Source organism: Chenopodium album, chromosome 7 (genome assembly GCF_948465745.1).
Source record: "Chenopodium album chromosome 7, dcCheAlbu1.1, whole genome shotgun sequence".
Lineage (NCBI taxonomy): Eukaryota > Viridiplantae > Streptophyta > Magnoliopsida > Caryophyllales > Amaranthaceae > Chenopodium > Chenopodium album.
Window position 1 is genome coordinate 4059590 of NC_137840.1, and position 8363 is coordinate 4067952.

The 8363-nt window shown below is 37.7% G+C and overlaps 1 non-coding gene across 1 annotated transcript; it reads left to right on the forward strand.

Moving 5' to 3' along the window:
* Positions 1-1809: 1809 nt before the first annotated feature.
* LOC145641196 (small nucleolar RNA R71) lies at positions 1810-1916 on the forward strand. The gene has a single exon (XR_014115258.1). It is a non-coding gene; the product is annotated as a small nucleolar RNA R71 (small nucleolar RNA).
* Positions 1917-8363: the final 6447 nt, after the last annotated feature.

The following is an 8363-nucleotide window of genomic DNA, read 5'->3' on the forward strand; positions in this document are numbered from 1 at the left end:
CTATCTTCTCAAATTTTTGGTGACAACCTCCACATTCTTAGCGAATGCCGTCGAAGACCGCCCATCTCGTGCTATCTTCTCAAATCTTTGGTGACAACTTCCATAATCTTAGCGAACGCTGTTGAAAATAACTTTACTTGAAGTCATCCTCCGTTTTTAGGGGTATTATTAAGATTAAAAATAACTTTATCATCCCCTACCGATAGTGTTAACTTACCACTTCTCACATATATGATTGCTCCTGTAGTGTTAAGGAATGGTCTACCCAAAATAATTGGGGTTTGCACATCCTCAGCCATATCAAGAACAACAAAATCAACAGGTATATAAAATTTACCTACTCTAACGGGGACATCCTCTAAAACACCTAAGGGGTATTTGAAAGAACGGTCGGCCATTTGTAGAGTTATATTGGTAGCTTTTAATTTACCCATATTCAACTTAGAACACACAGATAATGGCATGACGCTAACACTAGCACCCAAATCACATAATGCATTATCAATCAAGAGATTGCCAATATGACAAAGGATAGAAAAACTACCCGGATCTTTTAATTTAGGTGGAGACTTATTTTGAAGTACGACACTACACTCTGCAGTGAAAGATACTGTCTCTACTTCACTAATAGACCTTTTCCTTGTCAATATTTCTTTCATAAATTTTGCATACGAGGGGATTTGTGTGATTAATTCAGTGAAGGGAACTGTTACCTTCAAATCTTTTACCACCTCCAGGAACTTACCAAACTGCTTATCCAAGTTTGTCTTCAATTGACGATTGGGGAATGGAAGTTTGATAATTGGCTTTGGAGCATTATTGCTCTTGTCTGGAGTAGCCACCTTCTCTGGAGTCGTACCCTGCAATGTAGAATTAGATATGTTAGTATTGTCCTTTAGCCCTGCAGGGTTATCAACTACATTGTTTGGTTTAACGGAATCAAGATTAGCATTATTTAATAAAACAGGTTCATCAACTTTGGGCATAGGGGGCCCTTCATAGTTTGAACCACTCCTTAGAGTAATTGCAAATGCTTGATCCGTAGGCCGGGTCGGCAGTGCCGGTAGAGCCCCCTGTTGGCGGGCTTGTAGAGTAGCGGAAAGTTGCGCAATTTGATTATCTACAATTTTATTATGTGCTAGAATTTGATCAATTGTCGCATCTCTACTCTCCATGTGCTTTTGCATATTAGCCAACATTGCTCTAATTTCCACTAGAGAAGGGTCAGAAGATGAGGAAGGTTGTTGTGGTTGGTTCTTCTGACTAGCATTGGGATGGTAATATTTCTGCTGCTGTTTTTGTGGCGCCTGTGGTTCTTGTGGTGGTGGATTCTGAACATTAGTACTCCGGTAGGAAAGGTACGGATGGTTCCGATACCCAGGATTGTAGGTGGTGGAGTATGGGTTATTCTGCCTATAGGCTTGAAAGGCATTAACTTGCTCCACGGAACTCCTGCAATCTTGTTCCCAATGACCTATAATACCACAATTTTCACAGAAAGCCTCATTAGAATTATTATTAATCGCAGAAACATTAGCTACATTAGCAGTGCTCAGGTTATCTAATTTTTGGCAAATAGAGGTCAGTTGAGCTTGCAAAAAGGATACAGAGTCAACACTATGTTTCCCCTTGTTAGCAAATCCTCTAGGATTCCCATATTGGGAATTGTGTATCGCCATGTCTTCAATAACCTGACCTGAATCTTCAACATCAAGATTCATAAATCTCCCACTAGCTGTAGAATCTAAAATTATTCGAGAAGAATTTCCAAGGCCATTATAAAAGGCTTGGATTAACTGCCATTGTGCTAAATTATGGTGGGGGCAGTCTCTTTGAAGATCCTTGAACCTCTCCCAAGCCTCATATAAAGATTCATCGGCTTCTTGGGCAAAGTTCTGAATCGCACTCCGTAGTACGGCTGTTCTCTCTGCAGGATAATACTTGTTATAAAAATTCAAAACAAGAGTTTCCCAGTCAGTTATACCAAGTGCAGTTATATTTAAGCCATTAAACCACAATTTAGCTTTTCCAGTTAAAGAGAAGGGAAAGAGAATCACCCTGATTTGGTCTTGAGTGACCCCGGCTTGCCCGATGGTATTGCAATATTGACAATAGTCGGCAATGTGAAGATTCGGGTCTTCACCCTTAGCTCCACTGAATTGCTTCCTCTCTATCATCGTTATAAACTGAGGTTTAATTTTGAATTGAACCCCATCAAGAGCCGGAGTAGGGGTGAGATGTGGAAAATCGGTAAGCTTAGGTTGTGAGTAATCACTGAGCTTCTTTGGAACCGCCATCTCTGATTCTGCGTCTGATGATACCTCTGAATCGCTAGAACCAGTTGGAGGATCGCGGTGATTATTATTGTCACCAGAATCCGCCTGAATTTGCTTGTAGAGATTTTTCTGTCTATGAAAGGAACGTTCGATCTCAGGATCTAATGGGATGTACCCTGATCTGGAACACCTGGGCATAAACAAAAACTAGAAGCAAATATGATATTTGCCTCAGAGAAATAACGCTCTCTAAGACAAAAGGAAAATAATCTAGACTACAAAAACAATCAGAAATAAAAATAAAACCGTTTCCCCGGAAACGACGCCAAATTTTGACAGGGTAAAGTCATATCCCCTAATCAAAAATAATACCTAAGTCCTCTAACTAAATCAGATAGGGATTTAGGGTCGAACTCCTCAGGGAAACAAGTCTTTTTATTCCTAATTAACTAATTTAATCTAAATTATGAAGTACCCAATATTTATATTTGAATAATGAACTAAACTACGAAGATTGAGAATAGGGAGAAAACAATATATAAAAGGATCTAGTGCATAGGTTCACCAATAAATAATACTCTAGGGTAAAACATAATAATCAATCATTGACATTGCATAAATAACATGATTAACAGGCTCTCGCAATTTATTAATCAACATAGATCTAACAGGCTCTCGCAATTTACTAGATCTATGTTCCTATTGAAAATAGCCTTTAATATCAAATTAACATCTGCTCGATTTATCAATTCAATATTGCTATACTTTTACAAGCCATAATTGTAAAGCGTTAAAACAATTCAATAAGAAATTATCATGCAATATCAAAAACCAATAATAGTCAATCATCAATGCATCAATTAACCAGATTGTAAAGGGCTTTCGCTACGTATTACAATCACATAATTAATCTACCGGTATTAAATCTCATCTCTCGAATCTCGACTTAACCATTTATAAATTAATTTGCCTATTGAAACTAGACCTAAACATCAATTCTTATCTGTCGAATCTCGAATCAATATTGTCAAACTCATGCATAAAAGATCTGCGCAAATCTAGTCACAGAGCATTAAATTAATCAATAGAGACTTAATCTAGCATTGATAATTAACAACAATAAATTACCCCTTCATATTGTTTTTGGATCCCCATAAACCCTAGAAATAGAACTACTCACACATAGTAAAAACTAAACTAATCAAAGTGATAGGCGTGTCGCGTACCTAACAAAAATAAACCTAACTAGACCACTACTATGTAGACGGGCAAGCAAGGGTCGGATCCCAAGAGACTATGGTTCAACTAATTAAATAGACTCGAGCAATTACTAAGCAAGTAAACAAATCAAATGAATGAGAATCAATAACTAAAGGACTAACTAAAACGATTAAATCAAAACAATATGACAAATCAATGCTAAAAACATCCAAGATCAAGCTTCACCACGAATACAATTAATGCAATAGTCATTCTACCCCTAACACATAATTTAATTGATTAAAGAGGAAAAGTAATCCATGAATAATACCAATGGTCTCTCCCGAGTTATCAATGGCTTCTCTAATCACAATCAAGCCTACTTTCGTGGAATCATGTAAATTAAAGACCTTGAGCACATTACTCTAACTTCCTAATCATCCATTCAACTACTCCCGTGATGAACTTCAAACCCTTAATTGATTTATTCAAATCCGTCAAAACCCAACTCCCGTTGCGATTAGAACAAAGGATTAATAACAATACCAATTATCCCTAATCTAGTATTGGCATAAGCATAATCAATTAAGCATATCAATTACAATTATTATTAGAGAATTTAAAGAATTAAATCATGCATTAATCATATTCGGGATTCGCCAGATCTTGGAATAAAGAAACTACTCACACATATTAACGAAAGCAAAAACAATATTCAATGAAGAAAACATGATTAATAAGCAATTAAAAGTAAAAGAAGAAATAAAGATGAATACCAATTGCTTGAATGAAAAAAAGTATCAATTGTTGATGAGTAAAGATTAAAACTTGAAAGTAGAATGTAATCTAGATCTAGAGAGAATATTAGGGTTCTAATAGTGTTTAAAAACTGCTAAGATAATAACTAAGTATTTTTAATCGGCTTTACAAAGGGGTATTTATATCCCTTAAAATAAGAAACCCGAAAAATGCTGAAAATAGGTTCCGCGAAACTCCGCCCAGTCAGACCGGGCAAAGCCGCCCGGTCGGGCGCGACAACCAACTTGGCTCTTCACATGAAGTCTTATTCGCCCGGTCTTCCAGGGCAATGCCGCCCGGTCTGCCAGGGCAATGCCGCCCGGTCCGGGCGGACGAAGGCTGAACTTTCCACTTCTTTTCTTCTTCGCCCTGGCTGCCAGGGCAATGTTGCCTTCTAGGGCGGACACGGGAAAAATCTCTTCCATCCTACTAAGCTCTCGTGGCAATCCAAAATGCATCCAAATCATCCGAAAATCTTCATATGCCTGTAAAATCAATCAAATAGACCAAGCCACACTAGAGAAGAGGATATTAGCGAGAAATAGCTCCGTAGAGCTTAGAAATCACACAGAAATAGCTATAAACCGAGGGTAAAATGTGGTATAGAATGTGTACATCAAATTCCCCCAAGCTATCTTCTTGCTTGCCCTCAAGCAAGACAATCAATGATTAATAACAACCAGATAAACATACTTCACCCCATAATAAATTTGAAAATATCATACTCAAAATCGAAATCGGACACACAAGCATCTTAGCCAACCAATCACCTCATTCAGACTATCAATCAACCTGAATGGCCATCAAACAGAGTCAACCATGTACACATAAGGAATCTATGACTAGAATATCTCACTTAGTGGTCACTCCGCACAATTTTATGTGGTGAGCTAAAAATGAGCTCGATCTCTCTCCATCCCCACTAATAATGATAACCCCCCATTCTCACAACACTCGCGTGTTTAAAGGGTAATAATGCCGCTCAACCTAGTCAAAAGTCGACTCGAAATGTGACACATACTCCAGCATTTTGACAAAAGACTCATTTCACATGAACACAATACTATGCACGAAGGTTAGAAGGTCTTTTTTTTCAAGCTTATAATGTAGGCCGGGTGAAAATGGGTAGGAAAAATTTGGAAAATGTAGGCAAATATAGTCCCTCAGGGAAGCCATCAAAAATGAACAATACAAATCAAAATCCCATCGAACTAATTCACAAGAATACACACTCCAAACATAACTTGAATTAAGAGTAACTACCACCTTATTCACCCTACATAATCAATTCATCACACTATTCTTATTTTTGAAGCTCTTTTATTTATCCTTCAAGAAGCTGAAATTTTTTTCTTTTCTTTTTTCTTTTTTTTCCTTTTATTTTTTTTATTTTTATAACAAACTATAAGAGCTTAAAAAATAGATCATATAGCAAAAATAACCTTCAAGCTTCAAATTAATCTTCTCCAAAACAACATCACAAATCATATAGAACACCAAGATAGATGGCTCCCCCAAGCTAGACTTGGGATAAGTTACTAATTGGGGCCGATAAGTTAATTTTGTGACTTAGATGAAAAACATGGACAAGGCTACAACATGGGTAAGCAAGAAGGGGACAGACGTTTCTAAATTCATCTGGAGGCTACCTAATGAACATGGCCTTCGTCCTCCTCATCGTGCATGTGCAATGTACCATGACACACTACTAAAAGTCTCAAGACAAAACTAAGATCAATGTCACACCAGGAACTAACACACATGAATAAATAATAAAGGCTCAAGCCTCATAGTTAGCACAGTCAAGCTCCAGATTCATACACAGTTGCGCAAAGTTGATTTCCATTAGGCCAAGACAATCTCAAATCAGATCATGATCATTTAATCCGCATTGCAAGTCTTTCAATCAAAATCAAGCCAAAACCTTTAAATCATCAAGGATAGGGGCACAGAGAAGTAGTTTACTAGCTATTCATCGTCATGATTTATAAAGTAACTTCCCAAAGCCAAAAGTAATCCCTCCCCCAAGCTAAACTTCACATTGTCCTCAATGTGAACATATATCGAATAAGAACAAGCAAGGGAAAAAGAAAACTAGACCCTACTGATAGAGGAGGGATCATACCTAAGGGCGAAGCTGGGACCGCCCTCAAAATAACATCGCATCATAACCCCAAGGCACTAAAAAAAAGAAAAATAAATAAATAAATAAAGGGAAAATAAAATAAATAAAAAACGGAATGGGTTGCCTCCCATTTAGCGCTGGTTTAAGGTCTTTAGCTCGACCCCTCTTTAGTAGCTCAACCTGGGTCACCACACGGAGAAGATACTCTGTGGTATTTCTCATCAATATATCCACCTCTAAACGACTCCTTCAAATTAGAGTTGATGTGCTTTGTATCCGAGCTTATTTTGATGTAGCTAAACCCATCATGTGGTGGAATATTGTCCTTTTTGCGCACATGATTTCTATTGGAAACACACTTATTAACCAAAGGGTTAGTAGCATCAATTCTCAAACAAGTACCACCATCAAAAGTAAAATTATGGTCATTGAAAAGCTTAAACACAACTTGTTTATCCTGAGCTCTAATGGTCACTTGCCCTTTAGGAACATCTATTAACACTTGACTTGTAGCAAGAAAAGGGCGACCAAAGATGAGTGGGATCTTATGGTCTTCTTTCATATCCACTACAACAAAGTCAACAGGAAAAACAAGTTCACTAATCCCAACTAATACATCTTCAACTACACCCTTAAGGAGTCTAACAGTTCTATCAGCCATATGAAGAGATATAGGAGAGGGTTTAAGGTTTTTCAAACCTAATTTGTCATACACTGAAGAAGGCATTAAATTAACACTAGCACCTAAATCACACAAGACCCTATCAAAATATGTTTCATTTATCATACAAGGGATAGTAAAACTACCAGGATCATGCAATTTAGGTGGTAAGCTATCATGTAAAAGATCAGAACATTTCTTCTTTACTACCACACTTTCTAATTTCTTATCATTATGATCATGATCTAGAATTCCTTTCACAAAATTTGCAAATTGAGGCATTTGAACTACAAGATCGGAAAAAGGAATGGTAGCATATACCTTCTTAAGAGTCTCGGAATACTTCCCAAAATGCTTATCGAGCACAGATTTTGATAACCTTTGCGGGAAAGACATCGGCTCCTCATATGCTTGTGGAGCAACATATTTGGGACCTTCTCTCTCATGCTTCTCAGTTCTTGACTCCACATTGCACACTTTCTCTTCTAATCCACCCGTAAACAATTCATCACTCTTCACGAAAATTGCATTGCATTGTTTCGTCTGGACTTTTGCTTGATCTTGAAGAGTTGATAGATGACTCACTTGTTGTGATAGTTGAGAAAGATGAGTTTCTATCCTCTTATTTTGAGCAACAAGCAATTGAATCGAGTTTTCAAAATATTCATTTTGCTTTGCTTGTAAATCAAATTGCTTTGATATAAGCTCTTGTTGTTGACGTTGGGAGGTAGCAAAAGTCTCCATAATGGATTCAAGATTTGAAGATTGAGGTGGTGGTTGGTGCATGGGATGATGATTGAAAGGTGCCCTTGCTTGAAAAGCTGGTGGTGGTGGAGGATTTGCTATAGCTTGAGTGTTCTTGTATGAGAACCCTTGATGATTTCTCCACCCTTCATCAAATGGCCTTGTGGAGGTCGTGGTATAGAAAGCATTAGCTTGCTCAATTTTCATTCCATCATAATTAGGTTGACACTCCCGTGCAGTATGGCCTTGCAATCCACACATCTGACAAGTTTCCATCGAGGGTCGAGGGGACTCAGCTTGGAGTTGATTGACTTTGTGAGTTAGTGCCTGCACAGAACTAGTCAACATGGTTAGAGAATAAACATCATGTTTATTACCTGTGTTGATAGCATTTCGTCCCCTTGGATGGTAATTATCATTAGCCGCCATCTTCTCAATCAAATCCTTCGCATCGATTGGATTCTTCGTCATGATAGAACCTCCAGACGCAGCATCAATGTATATGCGGAACTCATGGGTTAAACCATTATATAATGTTTGGATCAACATCCATTCTGGA